At 46.1% G+C, this 12437-nt stretch overlaps 1 protein-coding gene across 4 annotated transcripts in view; it reads left to right on the top strand.

Annotated features, from left to right (window-relative positions):
- The first annotated feature begins 9219 nt into the window (after positions 1-9219).
- SLC16A9 (solute carrier family 16 member 9) overlaps positions 9220-12437 on the top strand; it is a 51461-nt gene continuing 48243 nt past the window's right edge. For 2 of the 4 annotated variants that reach the window (XM_081158678.1, XM_081158677.1), the window contains exon 1: positions 9523-9627. The gene's annotated coding sequence lies outside the window, so the exon portion shown is untranslated. Of the gene's footprint in view, positions 9388-9522; positions 9628-10351; positions 10402-12437 lie in introns of those variants that run through there. The other 2 variants (XM_081158680.1, XM_081158681.1) reach the window with 2 other exon arrangements.

Here is a 12437-nt window from a genome sequence, read left to right on the forward strand (position 1 = left end):
CTAGAACCTTGTTCTTAACCATTCAGTTACTCTACCGCATCTCAAGCCCAAGAAGTTAATTACCACTGGCTCTTCATTTGGAAGGTGAGAAGTCTGCAATACAATGAAGCATCTTAATCCTAAACTCAGGGGTTCAGTGAATAAAGTGAAACCTGACTCTGGGGCATGATTGAGAAGAACTGCTTCAGTAGAAACTGGGATCAGGGTTTGAGAGAGGATCTTAAACGTTTGGTGTTTGTGTGGCCTGTAGATCAGGTTGTTGTTCTGGGTTGCTCTCTACATGACTGTTATTTGCTGACCTTACTGGGAACAGTCCTACTAACTGAGCAAGCTGAGGGCAAGCTGCCATGTAGGCCATTCTGGGATCAGTAATGAGTCCAGACTTATTTATAAACCCACAGGAAAGGCCCCTGAGCTCACTCTGCCATCTGACTTGGGACCATGAGAGGGAAGATTAATGTAAGAGCATAGGAAGTCCTTGGTGGCCAACTGGGTTTGCAGTCTGAGCCATGTGCCCTTTTGGCCAGGAGTTGGCTACAGACTATTTCTGGAGGGTTAGTGTCCTTACACTCCTATACAAGGTGTGATCCCCAGGTACAGAGAATGACCTTTTGGATGTTGTTTATGAGGTTAATTATGACTTGTACCATTGAGATCATTTGTTCAATAAATATTTACCAAGTACTCTCTGTCTGTCTGGTAGTGTTGTAGGCACAGGGAAATACTGTGGTCCCTGTCCGCATGGAGCTTGCTTTCTGATGGGGAAGGCAGACAACAAACTGATAAACACATAAAAATTTCAGATAGTGCTAGGCACCTTGACAAAAATGAAACAGAGCAGTGAGAGAAGGGGTTCTGTACTTTTTAGCTAGGAGGGTCTAAGAAACCTTCCTGAGAAGATAATATTAGAACAGAGGCTTGAGTGGTGAGAAGCCACTGAGGTAGAGACCTGAGAGAAGAGTGAGGGCTTCAGGTGCAGAGAATAGCAGGTACAAAGGCCCTGAGGTAGGGAGAGCTCAGCAAAACTTTAGCAAGCCCCGTGTGACTACAGCTTAGTAAACATGGACATTAATTTTTCAGGATTGATACGAGTCAGCATCTATGTAACTTCTCTGACATTTGTCACACGACCTGGGTGGTTAGGGAGACATTGTCATGGCAGAATACGAAAAGAATATGAGGACCTCTGGTGTTCTGTGTCCTTTGTGCTGGCACATCACAACTTATGTTGAACAATGAGCCCTCTCTCGGGGGGGTGCAGTTTTTCCATGGTTATTCTAGGCTGATCATGTTGGGCCCCTCTGTTACAATGTTAGGCAGCTTCATTGCTCCACCATTCTACTAGTTAAATTTAAAAGCTGTGTTGCCCGGCCAGTAATGGCTCAGCGGTTGAGCTTTCACCTAGGACCTAGGCGATCGGGGTTCAATTCCCAGTCAGGGCACATGCCCAGGTTGCAGGCTTGATCCCCCGTCAGGGGCCTGCAGGAGGCGGCCGATCAATGACTCTCTCACATCATTGACGTTTCTCTCTCTCCCTCTCTCCCTCTCCCTTCCTTTCTCTGAAATTAATAAAGATATGTTTAAAAAAAAATTAAAGGCTGTGTTTTTAGGACATTTTTTTAAAAACCATAAGCAAAGCAAAAATGGTATCTGCTGTCTTTTTTTATAACAGCTTTACTGAGATATAGTTCATATATCATACAATTCATCTCCTTAAAGTGTACAACTCAATTATTTTTAGTATATTTACGGAGCTGTGCAGCCACTACCACAATCAAATTTTAGAACACTTCCTCATCCCCAAAACAGACCCTATATTCATTAGTTCCCATGAGCAGTTACTCCCCACTTTCTCCCAACCTACTGTCCTTTAAAGCCCTAACCCCTGCCAGCCTTAGGCAACTCCTAATCTACTTTCTGTCTCTATAGATTTGCCTATTCTGGGCATTTCATGTAAATAGAATCATACAATAGATAGCCTTTTGTATTTAGCTTCTTTATAGCCAAATAATATTCCATTGTATGAATATATCACATTTTATTATCCATTCATCGGTTGACAGACATTTGGATTATTTCCACTTTTTAGCAGTTATGAATAATGCTGCTATGAACACTTGTGTACACATTTTTGTGTGATGGCATATATTTTCAGTTATCTTGTGTATATACCCATTAATGGCATTATTGGATCATATAGTAACTCTACTTTTAACCTTTTGAGGAACTGAAAATTATTTTACAAAGCGACTGCCCCAAATCTATAGTTTTAAAAAGGTTTTTCTCTTGAACTCTAGGGGAAAAATAACATTTTTGTCATCATTACAATCCTCAAAGTTTCAAATGTCAAGTAGATAGGTGATGAAATGAAGGCTAAAGATAAAAGCATTAATTTGATTTGAGTTTAACAAACTTCATCTATTTTCTTTAAATCTCCATGCTATCTAGCAATCACAGCTGATTATTTGGGTTCCTTATTACCCAATTTCATGTCAAAAAATTAATTACATAAGAAGTTTCTCAAATTTCCTTCAAGCATCTTAGGGCAGGTAATAAACATCTAAGTTAACATGAGATACTTTTTCACTGATGGAGGTAAGATTTATTCAATTAGTATTCATTCATTGGATGCCTACTCTAGCCAGGCATGCTCGAGGTGCTAGATAATTTCCTTGCTGTTTTCTGTTGTAGGGGTTTCACTTTATTAGCTGTGTGGTTGGAGGAGTGCTGTGTAGCACAAATGATTCCTATAGCTAGCTCATTTCCCACAAGCAGACCCTTTGCAGATTGAATTTTTATTGTAGATTATAGTTTTCCACACGATAGGAGTTCCATTGGGTATTTCTCTTTCCACCCCACAACAAAGTTTATTTCTTGATTTCTTTTGTGGTGTATCGTATTAATATTGGCTAAAGAACCTGTTGAAAAATAATCTTGACCAGCCAAAGAAAAGTTGAATGAATAGCTTGTCCAAGAATTACACTTAAACCAGAATCCAACCCTTCAGGTCATTAAGACCATTGTTGACAGAAGGTGGACCCAAATCCACATCTGAGGACTGAGACTCAAGTTTTCTTGGTTAAAAGACTAATTTTCAGACTGTTGGTTGCAGGACTTGGTTGATTTCCTGGACTGGTTGTTGTACCTGCCTGTCACTATAGAAACTCTTCTTGAATGCATTTCAAGAACTCAGATGCAAGTTTTGACAAGACATCCTGGAAGAATGTTATAGATGACAACCATTCGTAATCACTGTAAATTTGTCAATGGACAGAAGTTTTCTCTTCTATGCACAGGACAGGGAGGATCAGGACCCTAACTGGGATCTCTGGTATGCTCATGAAAGTAAGTCACTGAATCTTCACAACCACGACGTGACACAGGTGTTATTCTCTCCCACTGTTTTAGATGAGCAACTAGGCACAGCGATGATAAGGAACCTCATCAAGGTTACAAAACTAATAGGCTGACTTGGCTTCAGGGATGTGTGCTTTAATCTCCTATTCCCTTTGCCTCTTATCAATCAACCTTGAAACTCCTGTTTTTTCATCTGGAAAATTAGTAGGTTAAATGCTACCTTGAGTGTGAGGTTGTACTTGCTAATCTCCAAGGCCTGTTCTGGTTCTAAGACTGATTCAAACTCAGCAGTCTCAAAAGAAGCATTCATGACCATGTGTGGCTAATGGAAATAATCAAGGCACAAAGTATCCCTGGCCTGTTAAAACGCCCAGAAGCAGCCTCTTTTGAGCCTCTAAGCATGTCTGGACCACCAGATGCAGTGGAAGGGAATACCCATAATTATCACTGTACACGATGTCGAGAGTTACTTCAGCTTTCTTTTGGCAGGTGCCACAATCCAAGTATTTGTACTGTGGGTCATACCACTATAGATTTAGAAATGTAATGACTTTTCTCTAAGCACAGAGTGATGGATTTGGTTGTGGATAATAGAAGTGTTGGCATGCTTCTATCTGAGCCAGCTGTACCTCCGGTGTTTGATTGATATTTGCTTGGTGCTGCCAAAGGATCTGGCCCCTTCCTTCTAAGGTCTCTTTAACCTAATAATCAACCCAGGTTCCTCTTGTTTAGGACAGGCCTGTTTCTAGTGCAACTTCAGCATTTACTTTGCAGGCACCACTACTCACAATACTGGCAGTGAATAGGTTTCCCACTTTTTGTTTCTGTTGCATGTGTCTTCCCATCTATGATTTTATTGTCGAAATCACAAGTCAGAAAACTTGAGTCTGACAAAATAATTTTGCACTATTTCCAGCTGCAAAAATTATCTTGGAGATTTATTTTAGATTCGGGGTGTTTTAAATATTTTTTATGTTTTATTAGAACAATGAGATATAATATTTGAAATTTGGGCTATTCTACAGGGTGCGGCAGTGTGAGGCACATGCCCCTAATTCTCAGCAATTTTTTATAAGCTCTTATGGGGAACCTGGAAGACATCCCAAACCTTTCTTTTTACCAATCCCCAAATCCATCAGTTGCATGGTACTTCGTAATCGCTCAAATTGGTCTCCTTATCTTTTAATAATTTTATAGGTTTTACATTTTATAAATTTTTGTCTCCGATATTAAATCAACCTTCTAATTTACCTCCCTCCCAGTCAATCTTCCACTGTGGTTTGTAAGAGTGATCATTTTGAAATACAAGTCCAAGAGTATCACCCCACTGTCAGTATTCTTCAGTGACTCCTCTTTGCTTCCTGGATAAAGCCTTCACATGGAGATGGGAACTCACGTGTCCATTGTAGAGGACATTTATTGTGTTTTGTCTAGTCAGCGTCCCAGTTTGCTTTTGGAGAATTACCTCTCCCCCAGTGAGAACTCTCAAAGTGCCCCATTTTCCCCTAAATGAGAGTTGGCTATATTGCCCAAGTCAGGCCAGTCACACTCTTTCTTCTCACTTTGAATCTTGAGTAAAATTCATTTATCCTGTTAGACTGATTCCATCTGCATCAATTTCAGTCTATATTCAAATTCTCATGGAACACGCTTGCTTTTACATTTTTCCCCTCAAGTGTGTATTTTTTCTTTGTAACTTAGTTTCATGGGTTAGAGACTATTTTCTAAATTATATCCAACAAAATAAAGTTACAGCAAGTTGGATGGATCTAAGGTAATCATATTTTTTAAAAAAATAAACATTTACTTGGTGAAATCATGGGGCAAAGTGTTTTTGGACTGTCCACAAATTTTGGACTGTATAGACCCTGCACATAGAGTAGAGGCCATGCTGTCTCCCCTTCACCATGTAAGGCAACTGAAGAATTTAATTATCTGTTGCAGCAAAAATAAATTACTGACAGTTTGAGCATGCATTCATTCATTTGCTCCTTTGGTCATTCATTGTGCTCTAGGGAACAGCAGTGAACAGGACAGACCTACTATCTACTTTCAGGAATTTATAGGTTTTTCTGGGCAAACAGACAATGAACACATCATCGATGCTATGAGTCTTATACAAGGAAATATATTGGGTGCTTTGGGAACTGGTACACATGAAGGTGTAAGTTATTTTTGGTCATGGCCTTGAAACTGTGTAATGCAACTCAGAAAAATGTGAACTAGAAAGTGTATATATGTGTACACACACACACGGGACATGTACATGTATATTCTATGTAATTTTACATTTCTGATATCCACTTTCATGAGAAAATAGAGTGGTGTTTTAAAGCACAGTTCTCTGTAGCTTGAAAGCCTGAATTTGAACCCCAGCCTGATCCTTGTTAACTGTGTGGTTGGGGAGAAATTATTTAACTTCTCTCTGGTTCATCTTGATTGTTGGCAAAATGCTGATGACAATAATAACACCCACTTCTTAGGTTTATTGTGAGCCGTAGGTGAGTTAATACATGTGAAAGGTCAGTTCTCTTATCAGCCTTGAATCAGTTTTCTAAGGTAGAGGGGAAGGGCACAGCCAGACCAGGGCCTGAATCCTACTCCATCTCTTATCGATTGGGTGACTCAGCAAGTAGCTTATCGCACGTGACCTCCAGTTTCCTCATCTGTAAAATGGAGAAAGCAATACTTAACCAAAAAGACTGCTTTGAGGGGTAAATGCAATAGCATAGTTCTTGGCAATTACCAGGTGCTCAAAGAATAGCATTTATCCCTCTCTCCGTCCCTTCTCCTAAAGTTAAAATCACTTGAGTCCAATGCTATGAGGAAAGCGAAGGTAAGAAAAGAGGAAACAATATTCTGGAAAATTGCAAGTAAAAATATGATACTGCATGAATAACAACAAAGGTCATTTTTAGCATTTGAAAATTTGTCCTTTCAACAACAACAAAAACTCTACAAAACTAACATAAGAGGGAATGATTTATCCACTTTTATTATTTTCTGATCTTTTATCTGTTAGAGTGTGAATAACTGAAATGGAATTAATAGAATGATTTTTAGATCTCTGAGCTAACTGCTATAAAAACTCTAGATTCTATTTTCTTTCTTTATTTGTATTTCAAAGTGTGGTGCCTATAAAGCTCTGCTGTCATTCATAAACAGGGGAAGGACAATGGGTATAAAAGGGAAGAATCTACCCTGGTGTATAAGTCAGAAAGGAAAGGCTGGTCAGCCAGGCAGGTGCTGGATCAGCAACTCAGGTGCTGTGCAAATGTCCCACCCTCCTCTGACCAGCTCATGCCTTCCTCTGCCCCCTGTTTCTGCTGCGACGAGGACTGCACAGCAATTTCAGGTTTATTTCTCCATCTTATTTGCTAAAAGACTGAAGCAACAAATGATCTAAGAAGGGGAGACCTTAGACTATTTCACAAATCACAAACTTCTTAATAAATGCTCCATAATAATAATACAAGGCAAAGAACAAACTCCTTTTTTTTTTTTTTTCCTTCCTTGAAATGCCTTCCCTCAGATTTCTTTCTTCCCAAGGGAGGTTCATGCAGATGACCAGCCTTTTTCTCTCACTTCATCCTGTTGAAAGTACATCTACTTCTGGACTCAAGCTAGGCCCAAAGGGCAGCGGCTGCACAGAGTTGTAAGGCCAGCAATATTGAACTTATCTGACCTCACCTTGCAAGCAGATCTTGCATCCTCATGTCATGGGGGGTAAAAACTCGGGATGGAAGGGAGATTGTTTTTAGTCTTGTCGCTGCCAGCCTGCTCCCCACCCCCACTCCACCTGGCGGGGGGGTGATCAGGAGCACATCCCTAGCTCCTCTGGGTCAAATTCCATTCATAGGTAAAGCATCAGGGTTGGGTTAGATGTCTGTGTTCTCTTGCATGTCTGAATACTCTGCTGAGGTGTGATTGAACAATGAACCTTTACAAGGGGGTGGGGGCAATTTTCACATTCCAGCCTGGCAGCGGGGCCCTAAGCCACGTGGCCAACGGCCCCCAGAGCCAGCTCCCATGCTCCCAAAGTTCTCCAGGCTTCCCTCTGCGCACTTCATTCCTTACACTGAGCCTGGAACCCCAGGCATCCGAGTTTTGACCTCTGGGAAATAGTCGTTGGTCCCTGCTGTGTGTAAGGATAAGCTCCTCTCAGTTCTTAGTCGGTAGGTGTGGATTGGCCTGAGCAGACATGGGGTGCTGGCCACATGCTCTCTTTAAAAGAAATGTGGGACAATTTGGTGGAGATGAGAACACGTACATGGCAACTTCAGAAACCAATTGGTGAACACAAATACCTTCAAGCAGGGTTTCCTTGCCCCCCCCCCACTATAACTTCATATACATTGATTGGCTTGACTAACTATCAAGAAGGACATTTGCTCCGGTGGTTAGGGGGTATCTGAATGAAAGAAAAAACTTTCTAAAAATATCTTTTACTGAAACATAGAGAAAATGACACAAATTATCAATGTACAGGTCAATGCACTATTACAAAGTGAACGCACTTGAGTAACCATCATGTTCAAAAACAGAACATGATGAGAAAGCCTATTGTATCCCTTCTAAGAAATAAATTTTTGGTGTTGACAGCATCACTTTTTCATTTTTCTTTCCAGAAACTATTCCTGGGACTGCCCCTCTCTTAGTCTTACTGTTACTTAAAATTTCCCCCTAATCTTTCTCCCTCCTAGGACAAAAAAAATAATATCAGCTAGCACTGGCCATTCTCTCCCCCATAACCTGAAAGTCAGCACGTTGGGCAGAAAGGAATGGTGTGGAACAAAGTAATGAACTGCTCTTTTCCTCTCTGTAAGAAAAGTTGACATGCAAGGCCAGGGTCCAGAGGTGTGTTGTTTTTTATTTTATTTTATTATTCTATTTTAATTTAATTTAATTTTATATTTTATTTATTTATTTTATTATTTTATTTTATTCTCATTTCACAGGCAAAATGAGAAAACGGAGGCTCAGGAAGGTTAGGTAGCTTAATCTGGGTTTCAGAAGCCAACCCTTTGCAAGGTGTAGGGTCTGAAAGTCAAACCCAGAGCGCTGGGTGTACGAGGGACCTCCCGCCCCGGGATGGGTGGCCCCACTCCCCTTTGAGAAGCTAGTAGAAGGTATGGTGGCCGCTCCCAGAAATAGGTGCACACACAGGAAACCCAAAGGCGCGCATTCCCTTGGAGGGTTCCCGCGCGAGGCGAGGCGCGCGCCTGGCGCCTGCGGACTGCGCTCCTGCCGCAGGGGCTCTGCGGGGGGCGCCCACCCGCCGCGGCGCCCCTGCCGCGACCCGTCCCCACGGGCGGCCCTGTCGGCGCGGCCCACCTGCGGGACAGACAGAACGTCCTCAGACGGCCGCCCCGCGGGGTGCCCTCCTTTCCGTGGAGCTGTCACAAAGGACAGCACTTGGCATCCTCGCCGCGCACTGCCCGGGAGCACCAACTGCACGGAGTTCTGGTGCCCGTTTCCCGGCACCTCCGCCAGCGAAGTGTACAGCTCCAGCCAGAAGGGCCCCCGGCGTCCCAGGAGCCCGGGCGGTCGGGGGCGAGTCGCATTCACCCCGAGACCCCCTGCGCCCCCCGTGAGCACGGTCCCCGGAGGGTCGGCGGGGGCGCGGCGGTCGGGGGCGCGGCGGCGCCGGGCTCGCTCGGGGGCGCACGGGGAGGGCGCCGGGCCGCCGGTGCCAAGCCCTCCGGCCGCGGGGCTCCCGGCGCGGCCCGGCCCGGGGCAGCGCCCTCCCTGCGCGGCTCTGGGCCCCGGCGGGCTCGGGGCCGCGAGAGCAGAGCAGCGCCCCCACCGCGCTCCGCGCCGTCTTCCCCGCCTCCGCCTCCGCCTCCTTCCCCAGCAACCCGCGGTCATAACCGGTTCAGACTGGCCGGGGTGCCCCGCAAAGAGGAGAGGGGGGTGTGCGTGTGGAGGGGGGACCCGGGAAGAACTTCCCGAGGAGGAGAGAGGGAAGGTGGAGCCCAGAGGAGGGGCCGGCTCCCGCCCTCCATGTGGCCGCCGCCGCCGCGGAGCTCGGCGGGGGCAGAGGGCGGCGGCTCCCGGGGCCGCGCGTAGCGGGACCGATTGCCCAATACTCCGGCAGGGGCCGGGGCCGGGGCCGGGGCCGGGGCCGGGCCCCCGGATAAATAGCCGCCCGGCAGGCCCGGAGCTGCAGGGGACGGCGGCGGCCGAGGTCCCCACCGCACCACCGGCCCGGCCCACCCGGGGCACCGAGCCCTGCGCCGCCCCGGAGCCCCCGCCGAGGCCGGCTCGCAGGTAAAGGGCTGCAGCTCGCGGGTGGGTCCCGGGCCCGCGCCCGCCGGCGCCGCCAGCCTCCCGGAGGCCAGAGGGACTCCTCGGGCTCTGAGCAGGAGGCGGCGGCGGCGCTGTCACCGCGGCCGAGCAGCTCGGGACCGGCTTCTCGTTTGGGGTGCGAGCCGGGGGGCTGCGAGTGTCCTCGGAGCGCTCGCGCCCGCCCCTTGACAACCCTTGCGGACGGTGCGCGTTTCCCCGGGGGGCAGGTTGCCCCAGGAATCCGAGGGTGGCGTTTGGAACGGAATTGGGAGAGCCGGAGGGAAATGGGGTGCCGGGAGGAAGGCGGTGTCCTTGGGCTGGGCTCGCGGTGGAGAGCGGTCCCGGACGCCCGAGGCTGCGCCGGGGCGCGGGGGGGGCGCGGGGGGGGCGCGGAGGGCCGCGAGGCCTCTGCGCGCCCTGGCTGGAGGTCGTGCGCACAGGTGCCCCCGGAGGGTCGGAGCTGGGGCGCCCGGGGTTCTCGTGGGCTGTGCCGCCCCAAATTCAGCACCCCCGGGGCAGCCCGGGCGGACGAAGGAGCCCAGCCTCCGAGACGGCCGGGGGAGACACCAGCGCCCGGCCCCGGACGCCCAGCGGGACCTGCGAGGACTGGGCGCCGAGCGCTCCATCCGCGCTCCCGGGGTCACTGCTCCGGCTTCAGCAGCGCCCAGAGCTCGGGAAACAGCTGACAACCACTTAAAAGTGGGTCATTAAAGACAAGCCACAGCTGCTTGGGATGCCAGGTCTAGTCCAGCACAGGTCAGTCCGAAGTTTAGGCAAGATTTACACTAAGTATATTACTCCTATAGTAAGTTTTTTAATACAACTTTTTTTTTTTTTTTGGACCAGTTTCCTATGTCACAGTTTGCGGTTTTGTTTTGTTTTGTTTGTTAATCTTGAATTTACCCGGATAGTAGCTCTGATCGTAGGCAGATTTACCCACAAGTAGTCAGATGTTCCATCAAATTGTGTTCATGTGGTACCTCCGGACAATTTCTTAGATTTGGGTGTGAGAAATTGTTCTGGCTGGTTCAGGCAGAAAACTGAGGAAGCTAGACAAGATTCTGCAGTGAAAGCACCGGATTATTCATTATACAGTTACACCTCCTTTTAGATAACATGTGAATGCAAATAACAGAGTCAGTGCCCCAGTCATTGCCAAAAATGGTTGTGTGTGTTTTAAGGCCCCGAGAAATGGAAATTAAAAACCAAAATAGTTTAACCTGCAATTTTGCAACAACTCGTACTTTTAGCACAACTGACTGCCTAAGGGCATCCTTCTCTGTTTTTTATTTTCTGTGTGTAGGCAAGTAGGGTAACAAGGACCCTTCATAGTAATAGGATAAATATAGGCAAGGACAAAAGATACAGGGAGGTAGGTCGGGACACTAGGAAATCTCTTCCAGCTTCTGACTGTGACTTTGAAAACACGGTGCTGATGGTGAGCACTGGTTGGTGTCTGAATCTGTATCAGGGCAGATCATGGCGCTTCGAGGGTGGATCTGGTCATGAAACTGGAACTAGAGGATAAGAGACAGATGTGGTCAGATTTGTAGGCTTTCTTTCCTTACCACCCCCCAATGTTTTGAACCCCCAGCTTTTGTAGTGTTTTTCTTTAAATGAGCTATTTCTTGAACTTAATTCATAGAATGCAATTGGGTATAGAAGGACAGTGGGAAAAGTACAAAAGAAACAGTGTCTTGCTTATATAACTATAGCTTTCCAAAAATTACCTAGTGACTTTAATTAAAAATTGGAAGAATGTATATATTTTGAGCTAGTTGGCCTTTTCTCTGAGAGGTTCTTTGTAAACATAAAAATATTCCCTGTGGATTATGAGACTGAAATCTAAGTTAAAACTAAGTTCATGGAGAGAAACACATGGTCCCTGCCTTCAAGAAGTTTAGCCCAACCCAGCCAGCGTGGCTCAGTGGTTGAACATCGACCTAGGATCCAGGAGATCGAGGTTCAATTCCCAGTCAGGGCACATGCCTGGGTTGCGGGCTCAGTTCCCAGCGGAGGGTGTGCAGGAGGCAGCCGATCAGTGACTCTCTCATCATTGATGTTTCCCTCTCTCTCTCCCTCTCCCTCCTTCCCTCCCCCTTCCTCTTTCTGAAATCAATAAAGACATATTGAAAAAAAGAAGAAAAGAAAAGAAAAGAAAAAAAAGAAAAGAAAAAAGAAAAGAAAAGACCTATGGGGAAAGACAGGCATGTTTACAAATATCTTCAATACCAGATAGTGCAATCAGGGTCATATGGCAGTGATATCAACAGTGTGATCTGAAATGACAGAGAAAAGGAGAGGTTCACTTAAGGTTAAGACCTAAGAAAGGTTTTGTGGTGGGTGTAGCTGTGAGCTGGGACTCAAGGAAGGAAGAGGCCTTCCTCAGTGGAGTGGAGGCCTGCTGGGACAAGGAAATAGGGTGTTAGGGAAGTGTGGCGTGGTCACAGATCCAAGAGCAGGCTGGAGTGGCTGGAGCCTGGAGGTTAAGGTAGATAGGATGGGGCTAGATTATGGAGACCATGACAAGCCATGCTAAGAAATTAAAATGTCATTGAACATTATTATATTTACACCGGTAATGTTAGCATTCTTAACTGTAGTTCATACCTTGAAGTTCAATTTTGTGAGCTTCCCCCTAAAATAAGTAAATGGATAAAATCTCAGTGGTATTTCGTTCCTATAAATGTTACTGTAAAAGAGTAATGTGTTCTGAATAGCCTTCAGTTTTGGGGGCGTGCTCAGCTCAGGCCAAATCTGATCTCTAGAAACGATAGTATGGTGATGTTAGT

The sequence above is a fragment of the Miniopterus schreibersii genome, assembly GCF_964146895.1.
Source record: "Miniopterus schreibersii genome assembly, chromosome: 14".
Lineage (NCBI taxonomy): Eukaryota > Metazoa > Chordata > Mammalia > Chiroptera > Miniopteridae > Miniopterus > Miniopterus schreibersii.